General features: G+C 40.0%; 1 protein-coding gene across 1 annotated transcript in view; it reads right to left on the bottom strand.

Moving 5' to 3' along the window:
• Positions 1 to 26,031, bottom strand: part of DPP10 (dipeptidyl peptidase like 10) — a 451,044-nt gene that overhangs the window by 417,875 nt on the left and 7,138 nt on the right. The gene's annotated exons all lie outside the window — the stretch shown is intronic.

The raw sequence follows: 26,031 nt of genomic DNA on the forward strand, positions 1-26,031 counted from the left end.
TCAATCCAATCAGTAATTCACAAAAAAATCAATTCTGCATACTCCAGAGAAGGCAGGTATCCATTACACAGTAAATGTTACACAGCTGCTATAAAAGCTCAATAAAGAAAAATTACTTTGAAAGTCTATCAGAAATGCTCCCATACTTAAAGCTCATATGTTGAACAACACTGAATTAAGCCTTGTCTTGGTAAGCCTTATTTTTTTTAACTGGAAATTCCATGAGGAATAGTACTTTAGGGTGCTCCTTAAGTGGTGCTTATCGTGGTAGGCACCATGGGCCACCTCTGCTGCCCCCAGAACTGTCCAGCAAAGTATAACCTGCTTGGAATACCTCAAGGGACTACTGAACCATGAGTATGCTGAACCCCAAGCCCAGAGCCATCAAGTATGCTTGATGGTGGGGTAGGGTAGTCACAGGTCATCCTACCACACAGTTTTAGAGCGGAGCAATTTCAAAATTTCCACTGGATATTTGAAGTTATGACAGTAGCAGCCATATGTGCCTTTAAAGACCTTGATACAAGCTCAAGAAACCTGGCTACTGCTCCAGAAGAAAATTCTCCACTGTGATAAATTTACATGGGGATGATTTGGCAAAATATATAACATTTTTCCCCCATGGTGTTTACTAGCTTGAACATACTTTCTCCCCATTTGTTTTCTTTCAGTCTTCTGCTTTCTTCCAGAAACAGAGGAGCATTTATGTTCATCTTTCATCTCTGCTCCTACCAGCAGCACTATATCAAAGGCAGGAAAGCACATCGTAAATAAATGCTATTATTGCTAGAATGATGCGAGAAATACTGTTTCAGTTCAATGACCAAAAAAGATGAAATATTAATTTCAGGTCATCCCAAACCGAACAAGGCCTCCCAGGCCAGCAGGTTTATTCCTCTAGAGCTTCTTGGTTTTGCATTTTCAGCAAATTGTCTAAGTACACTCATAATATTTATGTCAAGGCCATTAATGAATATATTAAACAAGTCTGAAGCACTCCAATTTTTTTCCTGACCCATTTGTTATAGAGTAGAATGGTTCAAGTTGGAAAGGACCTTAAAGATCATCTTGTTCCAACCCCCCTTTCTGTGGACAGGGACACCTTCCACTATCCCAGGTTGCTTCAAGCCCCATCCAGCCTGGCCTTGAACACTTTCAGGGATGGGGCAGCTACAGGTTCTCTGGGCAACCTGTGCCAGGGCCTCACCACCCTCAGGGGAGAATTTCTTCCTTGTACCGAATTTAGATCTACTCTCTTTCAGTTTAAGACCATAGCCCCTTGTCCTGTCCTGATAAAAAGTCCAGATGTTACCAGCTGGAGTGGCCCACCAGGCCAACCCACCCAGCAGCCAGAGGAACATTACTGGGCGGAAGCTTCTAAATATCTGTCACATCAGTAACACACACATATCCCTGCAACTTAAGTTACATACTTTTTTTTTTTTTTTTTTTTTTTTAGTTTTTTCACTCAGTGCAAGCTGGACTTGCATTTGCCATTTTCCCATTCTGTGGCATCAGAGCAGAGGATGAGCTGTCCCAAGCAATCTGTGGTCCCACACTCTCCAGCCAGTTCCTGCCCCAAAGCCGAGGGGAGGACAGTGTTTCCTGAGTGTCTCCTCTCATGGTCTGCCAAAAACAGTCTGAGGCACACACCTCAGTACCATGGATTTCCCAAATTCCTGAGATTTGTGCCACTCCCCCCCAGCATGCTGTGCCGGCAGTAGGGGGCTGTGGGGCCCCTGAGGAAAAGCCAGTTCTGCAGCAGCCCCATGCAGGGCACAGGTGAAACCCCTCAGGGGCACCTCAGGGAAAACGCATTTGAAAAAGGGCAAAACACTGCCCAGCAGTGAGGGGGGAGGTGAAAACCAGCCCTGTAGCACCTGGGTCAGGCAGGGGTAGCAGCTCCAGGTGCCTGGGTGGGTACTGCCCTACAGCCCCTGGAGGGGCCACAGAGGAGCCAGCAGACACTTCCTGAAGCACTGGGTCCATGGAGAGTCCATGCTGCTGAGTGAAACCTCATCTGAGTGCTGCCCTGGTGTTTGTGAACATGAAGTGGCTGGGGATGAGAGCATTAAAGTGCAGCCCAAAGCTTTCCTTGAGCTCTTACAGGAACCCTCTGATCCCTATGGGGAAAAAAACCCATATATTCAGCTGATATTCAGATGAGCTGATAAGCGAGATTAAGCGTGTGAATGCTGAATGTTCTGTCCTTGCTTCTGCTCTTTCCCCTCCCTGCCTCACAGATAAGTACAAGGGAGTGGGTTCCTTGCTTCATTCACCCCATTAGGTTTTTTTTCTTGCACACAGACAGAACAGCTCATGAATCAGGCAAGACACAACTACTGTTGGTCATGAGAAAAATTATTAAAAACACATATGTATTAACTCTCTTGTAATCACAAAACCTGCTTTATAAACTTAAAAGACAACTGACAAAATAAAAAGGCTTGACTGCACCTACTGTACACTAAAAGCCTTTATCCCATGGGGAAATCAGCTCCCAGCCAATACCTGGCATTCCTGCTACGAACCCCCAGGAGAAGGGTGCTTCCCTTTGTACTGTTGAACTTCATTTCTGTTACCACAATCAAGGTCACACAATCTTTCCTGTAGGACATCTCAAGCTTTACTGACAATCCCTCTTAGCTTTGCATCTTCAGCAAATCATACGGGCATGCTCCCATCTGTGCCATTCACAGAAGCATTGAGCACCACGGATCCCAAAACCAGTCTGTGGGAAGCTCCATCCATAACCTGATGCTGACAGTTGCTGTGGCCTCATAACCAACTGCCTTGGCTCCCCCACAAGCTGATGGTTCCTGAGGCCTCCCACGCTCCACCAGCATTTGGGGTTTTCAGCCACAGGAGTTTCCAACGGCTTAGCTCACTGAGTTAGGGTTTTCAGGTGCAGTAGTTTCCAAGGGCTCCTCAGCTCATTCATGTGGTTTACTGTGCACATATAACGTTATCAGTGCTGCTACAATATTATTTACACTGACTTGGGTTAGGTTTTCCAGAAAGGTGAACTAAGCCCAGACAGGAATTAAACCTGTTTTCCATTAACAAATCAAAACAACATTTTCTTCTCTGAAAGTACTGAATTCTATTATTTAAACCACCCTAATCGCAATTAAACCTTTTCCCCAACTTTTCTCTGGAATTTTTTAGATTCAACTTCAAGTAAGGAATGTTGTATGAATTTATATCAAAGAAAATCTGTTCAACCATTTTTTCCATACTTTCACTGAGCTCATTCTTTACAATCAACTGAATTCTGGGTAAGATAAACACACATATGGTAAACCAGCCTAGATCTTCCTACAAAGCTACACTGAAATTGTTGCAGATTGTAGCTATAGTAGAGCACTACAGGGAAGCTTTGTCCTTTCTTGGCTTCTAGCAAGTACCAATTGTAAAAAACTTTGATTTTTAAATTTCAGAAATAAAGAGGAGCAAATAAATTTACTGGATTTGTCTCAATTTGCAGAGAGTCAGGTTTCCTACACCAGGACCCAAAACAGCAAATACCTGTGCCTGCCAAAAGGGCCAGTCCTTCCCTGAGTTATTCTATAGCTCAGAGTAAAATTAACATTATATTACAGGTTACAGCACACAAACTCTTGAGAAAGAATATTGAAATGGAAGCTTTCACCTCCAGAACTAAAGTAAGAGTTTTCAATAAATCTAATGTTCAATTCTATTATCTTTTCATATGACCCACAACAGAAAAACAGACACCTTATCTCTTCAGCAGCCAGATAATCTTACTTGGTTTTATGAGAATTTTTTCCCAGCTGGCAGCATCAAGCTTATATATAATAAGCTGCCCTTGTATCTTCCTTATCATAGGCCTCTATAAGATACCACGAAGAACTGGATTTTTCCCATTGCATCTTAAACACATCAATATTAGTGACAGAAGTTTGGCTTAGCTACCAGAAATCATATTCTTCTGTCACTGCATTTTTAAATGACACCCAGCCTCCACAATCTGCATTCACAGAATTCTAAGCACATTTAGGCTAAAAATTATTTGCATAGTTGCATTTAAATTGGTTATTTTGTCCTACTTCTAGTGCAGTATCAAAAGACAAGGAATTTCACCCAAACAAGCCCTGAATATCATAACAATCCCTATCCTGCTTGCTGTGCACTACAATAGCTCTTACCTCAAGCAGGCCCAAATTAAAAATTTTTCCTAAGCAATTATAGAAGAAATATTGTAAGAAACACTGGGCTGCCTATGCTGCATTTTGTAGATTATTTTGCTTGAGCACAAATGAAAAAGAAACGTAGGATAACTTTGGGAAAGGTACTGCAAGCCAAAAAAATCTGAATCTAGTCTAACCCCCAGTGCTATAAATCAAATTCTTTTACTGGTACCAGCTTTGACAAAACAGAGAAAAAACATAACACAAAAACTAATTTGGAACATTTGTTCTGTACCTGAGAAGATCACACATGCTCACTCAAGCAGGTCCAACCCAAGCAGCAGGAAGTATCCATAGATTTCCAAGGAATTTTCTGGTTCAGGGACAGTGATGACAGAACTTGAGGATTTTACACCAAATTATCTCCCACGTTAGGAAAGCTGCCTACCAGGAGAAACTGCCCTTGGTGAACAGGCCTGGAAGGGAAGGGCAAAGCACCCTTAGAACAAGGTTGTATTCAGGGTCTGCAAGGTGATCCTCATTAGCAAATTAGACTGATGATGGGGAACAAGGCAGGGAGCAACCTTCTGATGGGCACTCCCTGATTAGGTACAGGAGGAGAGACTGGCTAATTAAGCACAGTGCTAACACCTGAGTACCACAAAAGGTGTGCAGTCAGAAGGTAACTTATTTTTATTGATGCTCAAACTGAATGGAAGAGAAGTGTTTGTTGTCATGGAAGAAGTACATAGGTATTCTTTGCAGACCAAAAGTACTTTAAATCACTTTCTAGCCTTTCATTTTACAAATTAATTAATTTTTCAAGACATAGTCCAGTCTCCTAAACCTTAAGTTATATTTTTTCTGCCAACAATCATGGATCAAAGGTTTAACTATAGATTTAACAACTTTAATAGCCACACCACTGAATTTTCAGCCATGGGTGTTATTTTTATCATTTGATCACAGTTGAATTTGAACTATAATTTGTGGGCATCAGATCCTTTTTAACTGCTTAAATCAAAGCCTGTGCTCTGCAATGAAAAGTAACCTGAATACAGTGACCACATTAAGCATGTTTGGTTTGGCGGTCTTGGACATTATTTTGACCTTAATCTGCAATATTTATTCACAGTATAGCATAAAAGAGCAATGTTCTTTTTTCAGCTTCTAGAATATTCTGAAGCAAGGTAACCAGGGCATCCCTCTAAATTTCCAAGTGAAAATTACTTAGGAACCTGAAGAGTAATTAATTGAAAATAAATCACAGGCTCTTATAATGCTCTGGATTGGAGGAGATCTTAAAGTTCAGTTTGAATACCTTGCCATGGGCAGGGACACCTTTCACTAGACCAGGTTTCTCAAAGCCCCATCGAGCCTGGCCTTGAACACTTCCAGGGGTGGGGCAGCCACAACTTTTCTGGACAACCTGTGCTAGGGCCTCACCACCATCACACTGTAGAATTTCGTCCTTATATCCAATCTAAACCTACTCCCTTTCAGTTTGAAGTCATTCCCCCTTGTCCTAACACTCCATACCCTTCTAAAAAGTCCCTTTTCATATTTCAATTACACAATACAAAAAAAAAAAATTCAACTTCTATTTACACTAAGTTTTTCAATAACATTTCAGAACTCCTACTTGTTAAGAAAACATTGCATGAAGGTGCTAGTTACAATGTGGTATAATGCATGCATGAAGACATTTTTAGCACCTCTCAGTCTGTTTGCACAATTTCGTTAATTTTGTCAATAGAAAAAAAAGAAAAAACAAACCCACATTTTCATTAGAAGAAACTACTTCCTTTTTTGCCCATCTACATGAAAGCGAATAGCAAACACATTCCCTCGTTGCCACAGTTACCAGATGACTAAGCTGTCCTTACAAAGTTATTCCACAAAAATAAAGTAGTTATCCTTTCCCCCTTGAACTGCTCCTTTGATGTGTGTTCAAAGGTGTGTGAGCAGGTGCTAAGACTGTTAAATGCCCTTCCCTGCTCCTTCTTTTTCCAGGGCATTGAACTACAGACACATTTATAAAACAGCAAATGTTATCCTGCGTGGGTAGAAAGAAATGCTCCAGCAAGAAGAGGAAACCCTTATCTTTCAAAGTATTATTTCCTAAACTAACACATGTAAATCACCTCACAGAAACAAGAGGCACACCCAAACACATGAAAAAGGAACTGGACAGCAAAAGCAAAGGAGCACAGCTGCCATTAAAGATTTACAGACTTTCGTAAAAGGGCCAACTTTGCCTGCAGAGAAGCCCACTTAGGCAATCTCCGGCCTGCTGAGATTCAAGCAGAGGCTGTTGCTCCTCTCAAAAAATATTGAGCATATTAATTCCATTGTTGGTGCCTCCCTTAAAGCTGCCAGCCAGAGAGGAGCTGCTTTTTTTTTCCTGCAAAAAATGTTGGAATTTCTAATGAAAAACAAGATCCCATGTGATTTCTGTAATTTTTTTTTCCAAACATTAACATAGTGTTCACACTCTAAGGCAGGGAGAGCAGGAGCCCTGTAGCCTGAAATTTGAAGGTGTTTCTCCAGGAAACATTTACTGGCTCTGATGTGCTGCCCAATGACCAGGCAGCCATAAAAAAAAAATCCCCAAAGATTTTCCATATTTAAAAAGTGGTGAATGTTACAGGTGGAATCCAGTGATTTTCAGCTGGTTAAACCAGGGAGGTCTTCTCTGAGTTCAGGGACCCCAATTTACACCAAGAGTAGACGGACTTTAGCACTCCTTAGTAATTTCTTTAGCTTTTTCTCCTACTGCTTGCTGACTGTTAATCCCATTTCATGAGAAGTTAAAATTTAATCACCCATAGGCAGGGAAGATGATAGTGATACACAGAAACCTTTATGATTTTTGATACCAATCGAGGTGTGACTAAATTTGATATAAAAAACCCACATGCAACCAGTGAGTAATCCCAGCAGCTCAGAAGGTTTGGTTTATCCAGTTTTTAATTATGAAGTTCCATGTGAGCAGGTAAAGACAATGGTAATGCATTAACTTGTTAGACAAGTGCACAATTGTTAGGATAATTACCGTATTTTTAAATACTAATGAATATTTAAAATTTTTGCACAGAGTTTAATGCTAAATTTTGTAAACTAGATGGCTGATACATCTGGAAAACAAAGTTCTACTTAGATCAAATTGTATTTTGTTTTATTTCATTACCTACTTGTGCAGTTTTCTTTTCAGATGAAAATTTGTTCACCTAAAAGAGGACAGAATTTTCCCCACAATTTATCTTTTATAGTCTGTAACCCATCCTGCATGCAATAATTTCAGCTGCTTTTTTTATCACAAGAGAAATAAACATTCTTTTCACTAAAGTGCAAAAAATATCATATATTTGTCTTCTGGATATTTCCATTACAGAACAGAAAAGCTCATTTAACCTTTGAGCAGAGGTCACTGGAGAACCTGGGGAAAAAAAATCTTTGCAAGGTCACCTCTAAAAACTTGCAGTGCACTGTTGACTTAGTGATAGCAGAGACTTTCACAGAGCTCTTTGCGGGGAGGAGGTGAGTTGCTTTCTTTAGCTCAACAGCATTTCCAGGAAATCCATATTCTGTCGTTGTTTCATGCTGAGGTTTTATGTTTCTGCATAAGGAAGTTGAAAAACTCAAGTGCTTTCAGGCATTGTCTATGTACTGAATCACTCTCACTTAATGGGCATTTCTTTTCAGTATTTTGTAAATGCTCTATACTAATTCAGTTTATTTTTAGAAATCGATAATAATCAAACTGAATCATGAGGATACTAAATGTGGGGTTTTTTCACAGAATTGTTTAAATAAAATATTCCCACAGTTCCAAAGTTTTTCTTCATATTTCATGAGCAAAGCAACACACCGAAATCTTTCCCATTTGTCCCAATGAGTATTTTCCACTTACAAAGTCTTTTTACAAATACTTTATCTGATTTTTAACAGCACCAAATGCCATAGATTTTAATGGGACATTCAGTTAAAAGCAGGTCAAATGAGGTTATCAGCTTTCAGTGATATTTCGGAAATGGTTTTTCTACTGCCATGCAAAACTATCCAGGTTTTGCAGTATTCTGTCCTGCAGCCTTGGCCATATCACCTGTCATAAAAGCATGCTCTGACAGAAAAGGCAGAACAGCCACAGACTCCTTTTGAACACCACACAGATCTAAGTGTGACCAGCAGGCTCAGTCCCTGCCTGCAGATCTGCAGTGGAGATTGTCAAAAACAGATCTGTGTGTTTCCTTCCCCACAGAGCAAACAAGATACTCATCTCAAAATGATGTTATAGTCCAAAGCAGCTGAATTTGTTTTGGGGCACCCCTGGAAGTCCTCATCCTTGGTGGGATTTTAAAAAGCACAACAGTACTTTAAATGCATCCCACTGATTTTCAATAGAGTGTAAATCACATCTGTGATTTGTGGAGCTCCAGACAAATAATTGTTTTGACAACACTCTGTGCTATTAAGAAGCCAGTTTAAAAAAACCCAGAGAGTTAATGCATCATTGGAAACTAGAATTGTAGCATTTCACACTTGTTAGCAATAAACATTTACACTCAACTGACTCTCCAAAAATTTCATTCTCTTAATTTCTTTTTGATTTAAAACGACAGAAGAAATCCAAAAATATGGTAGGAATACATTATCTGATCTACTCTTTTTTGTCCTTTTAAGGAAGAAATTAAATGTTAGTACAAAGCTGATGCAAAGAAACGAAGAAACCATGAAGAGTGATTGGTGACAGATGTGAGCACACCCTCCCGCAGTGGTAGCACCAAAGCAAGGTAAGGGACTCTGCGCTGATGCCAGCAAATGCCACAAATCCTGACCACCACCACAAGGAGCTGCAGGAGCGACCCTTTGGTATCGTGTTTCATTACCTTTCAAGCCTCATTGCCAGATCCAGTGGGAACATTGCATGGCCCCAGCAGACACCTAGAGGGGAGTAAAACTGCAGGGGCTTTTCATATTTTTCAGAGAATTGTTTTAAGTCGCTCTGTAAGGAGGCCGAACTGAAAAGGGCACAAGGGAACGAGGGGCTGCCCATGCCACAGCTCTGTGTTAGGCACTGAAATAACTTCGGTTCTTCCAGGGCCTCTGATGCTGCCTTGTCCTCTCTCTCTTGGAAAAACTTGCCCCAAACCCTTTCACAGCCATTTGGGGCTCATCCATCCAGGAGGAAAGGCTTGGGGTAACTGCAGAGCTGAGCCCCATTCTGACTGCAGACAAGTTTTCTGCATGGATCAAAGATGGACAGTGTCATGTGGTGATCATGGCCTGGGGATCTGAAGGCAAAACTGCTTGCAAAATTGAAATAAATGTCTCAGTCCTGCCACAGTGTTTAGAGAACTAGAGACAGACAGTGCTGGCCCATTTAAGCAGTAGTTATCTGCACTTCCACTCTCCAAAGCCTCTCCCAAGCAGTGTGCCTTTCATCTCCTCCTGTTTCTGAGATTACTGTGTGCTGACAGGAGTGTTTTGGAGTGATCTTAAAGTGCTTTTAACGGGTAACATGTGGAAATAAATAATTCAGGCTTTTCTCGAGTGTTTCTTTAGTGTCTCAGCTTACATATAGAGAGTGCTTTTATGGAGTGCTCACCTGTACAATGGGTTGTGCTCTGTGCTAAGTGTTTTGCCCAAATGACTTTCGAATGCTCTTCTAACACAAAGATAGCAGACTTTTATATCCCTACTGTGATCACAACCCTGCTAGGCAAGTGATCTAAACTACTAGACACAATTACTGCCATGGTTTTTAGCAAAACTAGACATGCTTTATCATTTAACCTGCAATATTATGTGAGTTTTTAATAAACTGTGTCAAACAGGAATAGTATATGGGAATAAAAAAGAATGGTGACTTTTCGAAACAACCAGGCAAGATTTAATAATACCAAAAGAGACAGTAACATAATAAACATTAAGGACCTGAAATTACAGCTGCAAGCATATCCCACAGCACCAACAGGTAATGCCAAAGTGCGTTAAATTAGAATTATTTATAATAGAGTTATGCATGATATGATATTGAGTGGCTGTGGTACTTTCTGATTATCCCCCCCTGCTAACACATGATCTACATCAAAAGAAATACACATTTTCTCCTGAAAATGCTGGATATTCTGCTGCCAAGTTTTCTTTCAAAATACTCATTTTTTAACACTTGCACGTACACTCAGGATCAGGCGGTAAAAGCAAGATACAGTTAGCACATTCTGTGATGCTTTTCTGACATTTTCTGTAAAAAATACTCGTGACTAAAGATTTCAGTAGCTATGGATATGGTCTATAATCCCTTAAAGTTTCACAGGATAGCAGTCCTAAAGAATAGTATTTTAAACCTCTTTTTCTTTCTTACTCTCTTCTTCCTTATAACACAGCCTAGGAACCCAGCCCTTAGGAGAGAAGGCTGGCTGGTGGCATCAAAACTAAAGCTTTCACGGTGTATTAGCGTGTCTTGGAGGGCACAGACTACTGTACAACTGAGATAAAATTAAATATCTTGGACCAGGGATGTTCAACAGTTTCACTTTAGATGACATACAGTACAGACACTATTTTTATCTCTGGGTTAACAGCCTGCTCTTGTAGCAAACTCATTTGCTTGTGTCTCACCAGCACATCCACTCCTACCCCACACAACAGGAGGGGGTTGGATGTTGGAGGGTGAAGCCTGTGGGCTAAAGCAGATCAAAATTTCAGCTGACTGTTATAAAGTCAGAGCAACAGGGCCAGGGGTCTGTGCATCGCTGCTGGTGCACACCAAACCCAGCATTTACACTCCCTCTGTGCTGCAGCCTGACCCGGCTCACCAGATGTTACAGAAAAGTAATTAAACACATTTCAAAGCCTGCTGTCTACAGGAGAGGGGACTGGATGACCCTCCAAGCATCACATTTATGACACTACAGAATAATGTGAATTTATGGTTTTGAAAAAGTGAAGACAGATAAAATAATGAAGACTGTAGAAAATTTAAGTTGGGTGGGTTTACTCGTGCCTTCTCAGAATATAAAAATAGTCGGCACAGATCAAAAAGGCAGCAAATCATCCTCCCAGCATCAACAGTGCTTGATTTGTCCCAGGCAAGGAACAGAAATAGCTGTATGGAAAAGACCTGGCAACACAGGGAGGCTAGCCAGCCTGCTGGGGAGACATGACAGCTTTCCTCAAAAGGTTTCAGCTGATTTTAATTGACCATACAGAAGTTTTCTTCCCCTCTGCCTTGTAAGCAGCAGTTGTTTATAAACAGCACCTTCGCTTTTCTCAGCGCAGCGCTGCTCTTGTCAACCCAAGACACATTCTCCTATTCAGCCTTCCTAAATTTCACTGATAGATGTACAAAGCGTAACCTGGTGATAAGATTAGTGGTTAAAGTCTATTAAACATTTCTTGAAAGCAACCTTTCACTGAGCTAATGAGCTTCCAGTTCCACGTGGGTTTACAATTCACATATTCAAAAATCCTATATGACTATAGGTTAGAGTGTAGAGATTTATGTTTCCTTTTCCAGTAGATTCTGGCATAATATCAGAGCAAAGTAACAGATTAAAAATAGGAAACTAAATTGTACTGTATTCTCATCCATTGCAGGATGAAAGCTTATTTGCACATGGTAAGGTAACTTGCACTTTTTGCTTTCACCAGAAGCAGCTGAAACCAGTAGCTAACTTATAGGCAGGATGATTTATAATACATTGTGGTGCCAGCCTGTCAGCTGAATCCTGCAGAAATAGTTTATCTATACCTAAGGTTTGGCACCTCTTCTCCCACTTTGTCTCACCTCAAAACACTCAGAGACCACATTTTTCATGCTCTCCTGCTTTTCCTGATGCTGACAGGAACAAAAGCTGCAGTGCCAGCCAGTTCTCATACATTTAGGTTTCAAAAGACATTGTGCTAATTCCTATAAGGTAATGACTTAAAAATGCAGAGAGTAAAAATCTTTTGTGTTGGTAATCCTAGTTAGTTATCCTGAAACACGTCTCTGATGGTACACGATTATTAAAGGATTGCCCCCATGCTTTATGGTCTGTTTTACTCGTCTTTGGGCTTCAACTTTGGGAGCACTCAGAAGGTGAGGAAATGGCTTCACTGGGGCAAACTGAGAGCACCAGAGAGACAGACCCGTTTGAGAAGCGACTTGGGGCTCAGCAGGGACGTAGCTCACATTGCAGGGAATGGTCCTCAAGTCTCTGGGTGGGAACAGAATGTTTCTCCCTACAAGCTCACAAAGGATGGCAAAAGTTCTGAGAAAACCCTCTTTTCCTAATAAACCCCCCCGTAGCTGTAGGTAGTCCCTCACTCCAAGCATAATTTTGATTTCTCACTCAAGTACCTGTGGAAGCCCAGATTTCCCTGCTGAAGCAAGACCCCCAAAGGAAAGCATAAAAATACCCTCAGTAATTTGTACATCCATTTCTTTCCATTTTTCCGTTATCTCATCCATCACTGTTTCTCCATTGCCTGGCAAGTGCAATAGGGATCTGACTATAATATTGTTGTTGATCACAGCCAAATAAAGACTATATGGGCACTTTTAATTATATTTTTCTAAAATTACTTTTATGCTATGCATTTCTTTCCCTTTCAAAGCAAAGCATTCACATTTTAAGTAAAATTAAGCACATGCTTCTACGGCTTTCATCAAGGGTATTTCTCTAAGCCGTTTACAGGCTGTTGCAGCTTTGACTGCAGATAAACATTTTTAACCAAGAGGATGAGTTACATTAGTCACTTAACTCAGTGCTGCTCTTCATCTGGCTCCTATTTTTGTGCTGGATCAACACTGAGTGCCACAAGACAAAAGAAAGATAATCAGATTGTTGTTTTGCATTACTTTGCCTACATGATAATGCCATTCAAGTGGATTTAGGAAAATCTTTTTGTTTAGATGTATTAAAAAACTGCAAATAAATGAGTGCTTACTTACAAGCTTCATAAATCACTTTCCTCTCCATATGCTTTTTGTTGTTGTTTGTTTGCTGTTTAGGATGTAGATAATGTCTATTTTGGAGGGCCCTTGTGGACAAAAGCACTTACTTGGACTCGAAAAAAAAAATTGCCACTAACCTGAAAATTTAATACCCTGAGCTTTCCCTTCGGACATGAAATAATGAGTATGAGGGAATGCCTCCAAACCCTCAAATTTTCACGTGGTTTACCAGAAAGCCATAAACTGTCTTGGTCAGAACTGGTCCCAAACTTACTGACAGTCGGCAACTTCTAGAAAGTTCAGAGTGAGCTAAATTTCAGGCTCTGTTATGAAACCCTGTTTTCAAAAAAGCAAAAATGAGAATCCACAGAGCCTTAAGTTATTTTGTATCAGACTGAATTAAAGCATCTCAGTAATTAAAGACATGAAAGTTGTAATCACTAACGACAACCATCCACAGAGCACCACGGGGGTGGCACTGGTGCCAGCTACCTCTCTTTCCCCAGCAGATCAGCCTGGGACAAAAACATGCAGTTTGGTGACCTGGATGCTAATTCCCCCACAAATTCCTCACAGAGAGCTAATGCATTATTAGCATTTATGCAAACACTGGAGGGAGTTTTGTGCCCGCCGTTTCCGCCTGCCTGCGGCTCAGCCTGTCTGTGCCACCTCAGGCATAAGCAGATATTCCAGGGCACAGTTCTGCAGTGTCTGTTGATGCTTTAAACACAGGCACCTCTCTAATTAAAAGCATATGTTATTTTTAATCATATTTAGAAATTTGCCTTCAGGTTTACCTCCCTGGACAGCTACTCAGTAGTAACACAGGACTCCCCAGAACATGTCCATTACAGCCACTGCTGCTTCTACACAAATTCTGTTGCCTTTGGAAATCTTTGCTACTTCTGAAATACTCAGGAATATTTCAACCACCTGCATTTCACTGCACTGATACAGTACTTGGCAGGGGAGGGGGTTCCCCCTTTTCCAGAACTGGAAATGTGAATTGTCTTATCACAGAAGGGCAAACTCCAGGTCAATGCACTGGTTGCTCATTTTAAAAATTTTTCTTAGACTTTATTTAACTCTTAATTAACTAATTAATTTGCTGCACACCAAGAATTAGACCAAGACTCTCTAACTGGCATGCAACAGAGGCAACATGTGGCTACACAGGGTTGCAGTGTGATGGGATCAACTGGCTGAAGTCGATACAGCTGGAGCACCAGCAACTCCTCCTGACATAAACCTGCTTTGGCCACCTTGAGTAGCCAGCTGAAGGGAAAACATTAAACTGATTTCATCCAATCCTGAGCCTAATTCCTCACTGGAAGCTGGAAATTATGTCACTTTTAGAAGATGAATTCTAAGGCATTGTTTCTGGCATTTTAAGTCTCCTGTTTCTGATGAAGACTAACCAAAAATACCTTCAGGGCTGCCATGGGATTGATTCTAAAGAAAACATCATTTTCATATCCAAGAAATATCCTCAGTAGGGATCCCATGAGGTGGCTGTGTTTGCACAGACTCTAAGGCAGTAACATGAGTTTCAGAAGTCAGACTCTGATAGTCCCAAGAAGAGAAGGAGAATGTCATTCTATTAACAGTTTACAAAGCACTACGATTTTTATGGTATTTTAAATTTGTTTTATATCTTTAATGTGAAAACTAGCACCCTCACACACTGTACATTAGGTGTTTTATCACCATTTTTTGGTCAAATAAACTTTAACTAGGCTGACTTTTTTTTAAAAGGTACTTGACATTTTCCAATGTCCAAAGCGGTTTTTGCCTGCAACCCCTCTGCTCCTCTTCTGGAAAGACCCATAAGCCTTCTGCTGCTCACCTCTTTAATCCTACCAGCTGTAACAAACTAGGGGATGGAAAGAGAATTAATATTTATTTGTTTACTCTTAAAATGTCTTAACATCCCCAGCTGCTTTAAGTTGGGGGTCAGGCTGTGAAGTTTGACTTACAGAACCAGCTTTGATATTTCTTTTAGAACAAAAAGTTTCACTTTTGCAGAACAAAATGCTGAACAGTATGACCCCAAAAACTTACGCTTATCCGTTGACCTGGAAGAAAGGTAAGATATAATGTAAGCATAAGTATGAAGAGAAAATCACATGAGATAAAAACAGTTTCTTTTGAGCATAGATTCTAATCTATTCTAATAAGAATAGATTGATAGATAATAAGATATGAGTGGTCTGTAAACTTTAAATTTTTGAAATTTAGCAGTGAGAAGCACATGTGGGATCACTAATGAAATAAATGCTTGTCAGTCTACCCTGAGCTTTTATCTCCTTACAGATTAGGAGACAATATCAAACCTTTCAGCTGCATCATATAAAGTGTTTGAGATTCAAGTCAAATTCTGTTGCATTTAATTTCCATTTACAAGGCTGTATGTATATTCTTTGCCAAAATATTCTTCATTTTTAGTTGAGGTTTTTTTACCAAGAATTGGTTAAATCATTATTAAATGTGATCTGGAACTATTCTGAAATAGTAACATTTTCTAAAGTCTTCACTTGGTTACCAAAACCAGCTGTTACTGATCATCAACTTTACTCCACAATCTGAATCTTTATCTCATTATTAGCATGGGAAATTTGACCCCAGTTCAACACAAAAGGGTTGAAGCAGAAGGCTATGGTTGTGCAAGGCATGAGTCTTTCTACTTAAAGGTCCATTTCTACTTTAGAGAAAAAAAACCCATAAAACTTTCAGTTCTAAAAGTAAGATTAAGTGCAAAACATACAAGTGCTCCAAAAATATTTTTCATTGAAGGTTATCTAAAACTTTTACACTCCATTTAAATATCTTTGAATCTAGACAAGTTGAGTTTGGACCTTCAAGGCCCTCAGATGAGCCAAACCAGCATTTTTTCATTCAAATGTTCCTTGGAACAACACACATGGTAGAACCCAGAGGTACAGTACTTGCTCACATACAGTGTAAAACCTTGCATATTTGTTTTAATTTGTTATGGTTTTTTGGCACATGCCCTGTCAGGAGAAGGCAGCCAGACCACACTCTGTCTCTCGGACTGGTTCATGGTATTAGCTATGCTGTTTCATACCACGGGCAACAACCCTGGTTCTGACAAGGTTTCATCCACAGAGAAGATGGTCTTGCTATAAAATTCTACAGCTCCTGCTAGAAAATGTAAAAAGGCATATCAATTAAGTACTTTTATATTGTTAATTTATAGGGAATCTTATATTGTAACATCTGGGTAAAAACTGTGGAAAGGAAGGAGAAGGAAAAGGCAGGAAGGCAGGAAGGGTCTGTTGCCATATAAGAGGGAACTGTGATAGCAATTTCTACTTTATGAATTCTTGAGCTGAAGGAAGAGTCTTCATTTCTGATATGACCTCTATTTTTCAAGCTCATTTAGCTTTCTAAAAGGCTACATCTAGAATTTGCATTGCAGAAAATGTAAATAACTCAAGACATCAAGGAAACATCTTTTCTGTCTCAAAGAAACATTTGATGAAGCAACTTTATTTTACTCATGAACTGGGAAACCTAATTAAAGGATTCAGGATGTTATAGTGACAGATTTGGACACTAATACATATCTGAGAAACAGGCTGGCTTCAAAATACAACAGAGAAGCTTCTATTTATAAATATTTAACTGAAGCATTGATACAAAAATGAGAAGATCTCCTTCATTTTATTCTCTGAGGAATTTCTTTGGAACAAAACTACTCATTGAAACTAGCAACTTCTAATTCTCACAGATATGGGGGGATTTAATATAAACATTTGTTTTAAAAAAGCTGCTGCAAATTTCCAATTTAGCAACATGACGTGACATTTGAGTCATGGAATCCCAGAATGGTTTGGGTTGGAAGGGACCCTGAAGATAATCTCACTCCAAGCTCCCTGCAATGCTCAGTTTCCTCAGGAGGTGTCCAGTCCTTCCCAGAGCTTGTGGCTACACCTTCAGCTCTGCCCCATGGCTATCCCAAAATTCAAGGTGTCCTTTTCCAGCTGTGTAAGAAACATCCTCAGAAGCCAGGAGTGCATGGAAGGATCCAGCTTTGTCACTCCCAGCTCGCACAAGCACTGCATTTATCATTTCAGCTGCAGATGCAAGTGATAAGTGACCCTTACACCTCTCTCAAAATACCTGTCTCAGGTCCCTTCCCACCCTAGGAGATCTCCAGGGGAGACCTCAGCCAGAGGGCAGGTAAATCTCATCAGCTGCTCTTTAAGGGGCTGAAGGCTGTGATGGCTCATGGCAATTACCCCTTCTCCTTAGCCGCCTCTCTATCCACCCGTCCCTCTCGCTGACAGACCTCGCTGCCACACCAGCACATCTGCAGAACCAAGATCTTCTCTCTTGCCTTGCCTGTGCTGCATTTGCTGCTCCTCCATTTTCATAGCCACACTTAATTATAGAAAGAGTGCCTGATCTTCTTTTAACCAACAAAACCTTCATCCAAATGACTGTTGCAGTATTGTATGTCTGTTAGGTCACTAATTACTAAAATGTTATTGCACCAGAAACCTACAGTTAGTCTCACAGCAATTAAATAAAATTTAGAAGCTGGCATTAAATTGACATAATCATTGGCAGGCTACTAATCTTAACTGTCCAAGAGCCACCTACTGAAATGGGATTAAGGAGAAGAAGATCAGTGGGAGTTCCTATCATCATACTAAATCACAAGGACACCCAGCACTTTGTATGTATTTAATGTGCTTGAACATTCAAGGCATCTTCCAGCCATGGCAGAGAGACCATCCAAGCTTGCTCTCCTTGCAGTCATTACCAGCACAATCATATTATTTCAAAACAGTTTTGAAATCAAGTAATAGAGGGTACAAGGCCCTGGTCAGGTGTGATCCCATTCCAGCAGAGCGTCATCACACATCAGGTGGGACAGTTGAACTCTCTGTGTGTTCCCACTCAGATCTGATTAACTGAGTCCACCAGGGTGCAAAGATGTCTCTGTACAGGATGTTCCCATTCCCAGCAAGGCCCTGTGAGGCTGCTGCACCACGGAAAGAGCACCTGCACTGCAGCCCTGCTCCTGAAACCCAAGAAAAACCCAGACATGCTTCCACTTCCCTTGAGAACCTAAACTGCTTCTGAGCATGTGCATAGCGAAACTGTTATTGCTCTGGTTATTGGTAGTTATTTATCAATTACGCTCAGGATCTGCAGCAGATTTCAACAATTACTCTGGTTTTACTATTACATTCCATCCACATTTCATCAGCATGCTGCTACAGCATGCATTATACATGCTGTATATTCCTCCAGCATGTTCAGTGTTCTACGAAGAAATGATGTATCCACGAAGCCCTAGAGTCAGCCTCAAGAAAGTTGTACAATCAAGTTTCCTCAGAAGATCATTTGATGCATGTTGATTGCACCCAACATCACTAGCTTTCATCTCATCAGCAAACTCAGATCATATCTTGCCTTCAGGAAAGAAGGGCAAAAATCTTTGTAAGTGACCACTAAATATAGAGCTACATTATTGAGAAACATAACTCAAACTCCTTCAGCAGAGCCAGACAGATTTCCCAGCTCTGTGGCATTTCTCACTGAGCGACAAGCAAATCAATCAAATATGGTTGGACAGGGAAGATATTCCTTATTTTTATGTCCCTCCTCTCTTCTTCACATTGCACTGAAGATTACAACTACATCAGTCCATTACTTTGACAATACAAAAGTAATTAAATATTCTTCATAGTAATAATCTTTATTTACAGAATATATTTCCTCCAAATGTTAGATCCTTCTATCTCTTTAGGAAAGGTGACTACAAACACATCCTGTCTGAAAGAAAAAAAAACCCAAAACCCCAAATACAACAGCAGCTATATTCTGCATCTTGTCCAAGAGCCCACAGCTGACTTACAGAGAATTCAAGAGTCACCTACCAAATGACGCTGTCCTCTTAAAAATCAACAGGACTTCTGCCACTTTGTCTTAAAAAGGAAAAAGACTGGTACATTTCCTCCTGAATATTGTATTTCAGCTGTGTATTGAAAAGAGATAGGAACCCTCAAGGTCTCATCACTTCTAACACCAAGCCCTCAGCAGCCTTGTGCAAGATAATTTAAGTTTCCTTTGCCTCATTGTCAGAAGGGAATTAACAGTGCTTAATTGTTCATCATGTGGGCACGTGGCAAGACCGCGACCATTTCTTGATGTGTTTTTTGAAAATGTAAATTGTCACCTATGGAAACTCTTAAGTATCACAGTCTTGACTCAGAAAAACACACACAAGAAAATGTCTGAAAAGAAGAACTTTTGATTAAATAATGATTGTGGGATTAGATCTGTTATTAAAAAGATAAAACCCGTCTATTATCTAGCTTTTGTAGCCAGGGATATTCTCCATAAATCATAATGAATAAAGTAGTCACATAAAATAATACTGAATTCAGAAGGGTTATCAATGTCATTTTACTATTACCTCTTACTATCTTCATTATCTTAGGAACTTTTTATCATCTTTTCTTTAAGTGTCATTTTGAGAAAACACTGAGAATCAGAAATGAAGTATTTTCAAGTAAGCCCCCTTACTGAAAACAGTTGCAATATTTTATCTCTTTTTCTCCTGTTTTGCTCTGAAAGATTCATCAGCTCAGCTCATTACCACTACCTTTTCATCTACATGAGAGTTCTCTACAAGCCGTAGGATGAAAAATACAATAAAAAGAGAAAAAGTTGCCACAAAGCAAGGTACGATCCCCCAAAACACAAATAATTCCAGATCTTGCAGGCTGCCTCCCATTAGACGGTGGGGATATAATTGACAACTCTGCTGTGATTCATAGTACTTTTAATTTTCTCCTTTTCATAGAATCATGGAATAGTTTGAGTTGTTAGGGACCTTTAGAGGTTATCTAGTCCAACCACCCTGCAATGAGCAGGGACATCTTCAACTAGACCTGGTTGTTCAGGACCCCATCCAGTCTGACCTCCAATGTTTCTAGGGATGAGCCTTCTACCACCTCTCTGAGCAACCTGTTCCAGTGTTTCACCACTGTCATTGTAAAATATATCCTTATATCTAGTTTAAATCTACCCTCTTTTAACTTAAAGCCATTACGCCTTTCCTGATCCCAACAGGCCCAGCTAAAAAAGTCTGTCCCCATCTTTCTCACAAGATGGAAAGCGTTGCCCTTTATGTGTTGCAAGGCTGCTCTAAGGCCTCCCTGGACACTTTACAACATCTTGGCTCCAGCTTGAAAACTCCCAGCCACCTCTGCTGCTGATGGCATCTGGCCACTGGCTGGCAGGCAAGAACTTCGATGCTTCCACAAATACTTTTGGCATAAAATCATATATTCGGCATCTTCAGCCTTAGGGGTAGAGGATGATCAATTCCAGCCTGGATATTTTCTTGGAAACTAAAATTACCAAAGATAATGAAAAGAAAAAAAAAAATCTGTTTGTGTGGTATGTAGTGAATTGATGCTCTGCAGAACTGAGTTCAGTAACAAAACAAATATCTAGGGAGCAATTTCTTATCCATTAAGATGACTTAAAGTTGATTAATGATGTATACAGTCTTAACATTTCCTTTTACTGAATATTTTCATATTACAATGCCCAGAAATATTTCTATAAGTATTTAATGGCAAAAATAGATTTGGTCCATCTTATATCAACTCTCATCTGCTATGCTTCACTCTGTGTCAGAGGGAATAGTCATTACTGTTCAAGGATATAGTCTCTATTAGACAGACAGCCAAGAGAACCTACAACTTATATCAAAAAACTGCCCTCCAGTCTTTACATATTTACAATTTGCATTTATCTTTTTAAGCTTTCAATAAGCAATTTCTCTGAGATATTTCCTCTAAGAAGTTTTATTGTTTGTTTACAGTAATTTAGCTACTTTATCAACCACTCACATGATGTATTTACTCAGCTACTTCATCTGGAACATGCTTCTTTTTGTGTCTCATAATCTACACTGCACTTTCTGCAGCAGAATTGTAGCTATTGAATAATTTAAACTTTGACATTATGAGACTTTGTCAAACATTCAAAGTACTAATCTGGGGAACTCTTACATTATCACATACTACTTTATACAGCCTATACCTTTAGGTATTCAGCATTTTAATTTTAGAAGTTAAACTACAAATGCTGATTGTGTAAGTGTGCATGATCAATGACACAAGTCATCATTCAAAGCTGTTATTAAATAGAAATGAAAATCTGTGTTAAACTGTAATGTTAGTAGTTTCATTTCTATGCTCTAAATGCAGAAGTCATTAAAGACTGATCTTTGTGCTTTCACATACTTTACTCTCTGCTTTCTCTGCAGCAACAATATAGAAGAAATACTGGAAAATAATGAGCACATTGCATCCCTTCTCAAAAAATAATTGACCTAAGCAAGAAGGCAACTTGAGAATTGTCAGTGTTTTAAAAAATACTGAACCATAAAAAATAAAAATCTTCTCAAAACCCACTGTATCAGTTGCAGGCACTTTTCCAAAATCTTGCAGTGCACTTTTTCTGCAGTGTGTGCAGCATTCATCAAACGAGAGTACATAGTATTTTTTTGATTACAATTTGAAAATGAAACATAAAAATCTTGACAATCAGTTATTATTTCTTTTTCATTCAAACTCATTCTTTCTTAGTTCCATGGCATCTAACCCATGCCAGCTTTATTTTGTAGGGCTAGAGTACTCAGAAGGTGACACATGCAGGAAATACATTTAGACATCTTTCTCAACCTGAGAAATAAGTTCTTCAAAATCCTGCAATGATGATTCTTTTTCTTTATCAAAATTCGGTGCTAAATGATTTAGATCTGAAGCTATAAAAATATGTTTCAGGAGGAAAGGGGATAGATAGGTGGAAACATTAAAGCTTTTTCAACTACTTCATGTAAAAATGCAAACCAGTTTAATTACAGAAATCTTCTTAGGTATAGTGACCCAAATTCTCTCTTGGCCCATCTCTCTTGCAGCATCAGGCGAGTTACTTCAGCAAGCAATTTTATACACAACACTCATTCTGAACAGTGCCTGAGACTATAAATGCATTTATTTTATGCAGCTCAATCCAGTACAAAAACGACAGAGCTGTGCTGGGAACACAAAGCCCGGTAGAGAATGAGCCTCTCGCTTCCATGTGTCTGGAGCTCAATCCAAATATAACTTGCCTGTCTCAGGATTGCTACAGTGACCCTGCAGAATTTCAAGCCAACATGTATGGCAAGAAACAACTTAAAAATCAACAACTCTGACACAACGTAATTTTAGTTATAACTCATGAAAAAAATCTCTTTCGCAGCATAACCGCCAACTCAATGTCTTGGTATTCAAGTACTGGATGTGGAAAAGCACAGCTGCCCACCAATAACCAAGGGGCAAATGGTCATCTAAAATTCTTGTTCTTCATTCTTTAAGGGTCCTCAAATTTGAACAGTGCTTAGTGCTAGTTATAATTCTGATGATACTGGTAAAGTTCTTTGAAACTATAAAATATTGGTAAAGATATCTCAAAAAATAGCTTAACACAGCCTCAGCTTCTTGATGGGTTTCACACATAAAGGTGACCTCTCTTGGGATGCAATTAATGTCACCAGAGACTTCTAAATCACTGAGGGGAAAGAGGCATCCAGAGAGTTTGGGAAATGTTTACAGAAGCACAAATACTATGAAAAAGGAAAACCACCAATCTTTGCTTAATGATGTTATGGATTTGTTTGCTGAGCATTTGTTTGCCCTCTGCAAATATTTGCATAATCAAGTTTCAGAAACATTAATGTTCCCAGAAAACACATTACAGCTGTTGAATTATAAAACTGAGATTTTTCAAACTCCAGACTAAATCTATACAAAAAATATGTACTCATGGTTGTCAGTTGAGGTTTTACTGTAGGCAAATGTAGGGAATTCACAGCTTAAAAATGATCACTAGGAAAGAGAGCCATAGGTTGTATATATTGGGTCTTTAAAGAGACAAATCCTTGGTTGTATTGACTCCCAGCAGTCAGATAATATTGCATGAAAAATTAGTTGAAAAGGTTTCTAGTATCATCACAGTCCTGTCACCTCAGAAAGCAAAAATCATCCTAAGCCTTAGAGGTGCTCACCTGAGCAAGTTATATATGATGTGCCATCAACAGATGTGTCTCCTGAGGCCATCAGAGTGGCTCTGAGATTAACTTTTCTCTCTCTTCTCCTTCTTTTTCAGTCGTTTTCTGCCATCCATTTTCTTTCTGCTTAGTTTCCCCACAAAATTACTGCTGTCCCAGAGCAACACAGGCACGAAGGCAGAGCCAGCTCCCTGCAGGCTGCCCAATGACTGGCACCATCTCTTTTTATGCCATGGTGGTGCACTTGCTCATGATTGCCCAGGCAAACAACCCACAAGGACTCACACCCACAAGAAAACAGAAAGCCACAAAGGAAAAGCGAGTGAGAGGCCTCAGCTCCCCTCACCACAGTGCTGAGGTCACCCTGACCTTCAGGCAGCTGGGTCAGCCTGCTAAGTCATGGAAAGCTTCCTTCCACCTCCTAAGAGAAACAGTTAACTGAAAAAGCCAGCTTTAATGCCATGGAAAAGCTCATCAGAAACAGTTGCAGAATATCTGCCTGGATGAACAGTTACCGCCAGAGGTAACAGAAGGTGTGAGTCTACACCAAACTCCAATTTCCAGTTTTCAGCTCCAGCAATAAAGCATTGTGTCCTGTACGAAAAAAAAATCCACTAAGAAATTACTGATATGCAAAATTACAACAAGGAGACCTTTAGTCAATCATTCCAGCACTGCTAGAATGGTTTTTTTGGGTTTGGATTAGCAGAAGAGTCAGGGAAAGGATCCTTACAAGCAGGAGGAAGCTAATACCTCCTCAATAATAAGAAGAAAATGCAGAAGCATGGCAATTTCCTTCCAACCTCTCAGAGGAGCAAGGTTGGGACAGAGATTGAATAAACACACTGTTGTGCTTCTCAGTGCAACACACACACACTGGATTTGCTTGTACAGGTAAAATGGGAGTGATGGGAAAGCTCAAAAGCTGGGAGGGGTTGATTCCTTTCAGCACTCAGGAGCTGCGCTGAGCATCTCAGAACATGTTCAAGCTTACTTATACTGACAATGGGCAAACAGGTTAAGAGGAAAAGGACAAGTCTCCTCCCTTCCCAAGATTTAGCCAAAAAGCCAAAATAAGCCCTAAGTCTTCCTGGTGTGCAGTGGGACCAGCCTTACTCCAGGTTTTAGGATGCCAGGCCGTGTGTTCACAAAGCACCAGGTCTTGTGCCTGCTCCCCTCCTCTAACCAGTAAGAAGAAATACAGGAAAACAGAGGCAGGTTTTGGCTCTCAGTTATCAGGCACAAGGAATTATAAAAGCTATTTTTTAACATGATGGTCATGTCTGCAGGTCATCTCTGCAGCAAATATGAGCAGGAACGTTTGTGGCATTAATCCCACACTGGCAGACTGATGTGGCTTTCAAGCTGAGTAAGGGTTTAATGCTCTGAAGGGAAGGGGAAAAAAAGATTTCTTTTAGATAAATTGCTTAATTGGAAAGTCAGGAACTCTCCTGCCTAAGCAATTGATTTTACAAAAGAAAAAAAAGTTTATTTCAAAATGTAAGCCTGCTACTCATCTATAATACCCAGGGAAAAACGAAGCCAAGGGATAGACTCTTGTCTTTACAGTGCTGAAACCACAATTTTAAAAATATTAATAAGGCTAATAAACAAATATTCCAATAAATATTCTTCATTCCTTGACTGTTGTAGTGAAGAGTAAACCCAGAGACAGAAATACCGTTTCAGATCTCTGACAGATCGTTTACCTGGGCGGCAGGGGCTGAGGAACTGGGATCCCCAGAGGGACACTCAGCCCTCACCACTGGCATCAAGAGATCAGCTCCCCTTAAGCTTAATGGACTTTGGTGCATTGACTTGCACAGTGCTGCAGATCTTGGGGAAAGCTCCAGCACCATCCCCCGCCCTGGAAAAACTCCTCCACCTTCTGCAGGAGCATGAACAGAGCATTTACAGCCACCAGTGAGACCACCAGGCACCAGCATCTGCCCCAGCTTCCTCCCTCCCTCCTCCTGTGAAGAACCTTCAGCAGGTCCCGGTTTTGCCAGCACAGAAAACGTTTGCATCTCACTTATCCACGGGGTGTGAAACTCTCTCCCTCTGCACCTATAGAGGTACCCCTCCAAGGAACAGCTGCAGAACACGCTGCCAGCCAGGGACTTCCCCTGGGCAAAGCACCACTGGTGAAAAGGACATTTAGGATGGGATCAGGCACGGTGCTTGCCTGGCAGCAGGAGGAACACAACTGCCCCCTAAAAGAACAGCCACCTTTGAAGACAGAGTTCATCTTTTTAATGATATAAACCTAAAAGCAAGTTTGATACTAAGCACTAGCATGTCGCAATTTTCTCAAACTGCAGGAAAATAAAACAACCTAAGTGTTACCCTTTAACATAATAGCATCAATTTTTCTGTGCTTAGTTACTTGCTAAGCACCCCTGATGTTTACTACTGTAAATTACAGAAGCTCACCCACTTTTGCTACACAAATACCATTAATTTTGATTTCAGCACCATTGTGCTGACATGACAATTCTTAGAAATCCTTGTGCAGAAATGTCACTGAATGACTATATGTGACATCTGTTATTTACAGAAGTAACTCAGGTTATACAAGAAGTAATAGGTTCATTATTACTAGTGAAATATCCATTTTCTATGAGCTACATCAATTAAAACATTACAGAAGAATTTTAAAACAATTTACAGTTTTTTTAAAAATAATTTAACATGTGTGCTGTTACTGTTTCTCAGAGTGATAAACTATTATTGCAGAGGTAGCTAGATTTGGACAAAGATTACCAAAATACTATCCTTGTATGCTCCCCCAAACCTTTTTGAAAAGGGGAAACACTTGCATAATTATTATC

The sequence above is a fragment of the Corvus moneduloides genome, chromosome 7 (assembly GCF_009650955.1).
Source record: "Corvus moneduloides isolate bCorMon1 chromosome 7, bCorMon1.pri, whole genome shotgun sequence".
Taxonomy (NCBI): domain Eukaryota; kingdom Metazoa; phylum Chordata; class Aves; order Passeriformes; family Corvidae; genus Corvus; species Corvus moneduloides.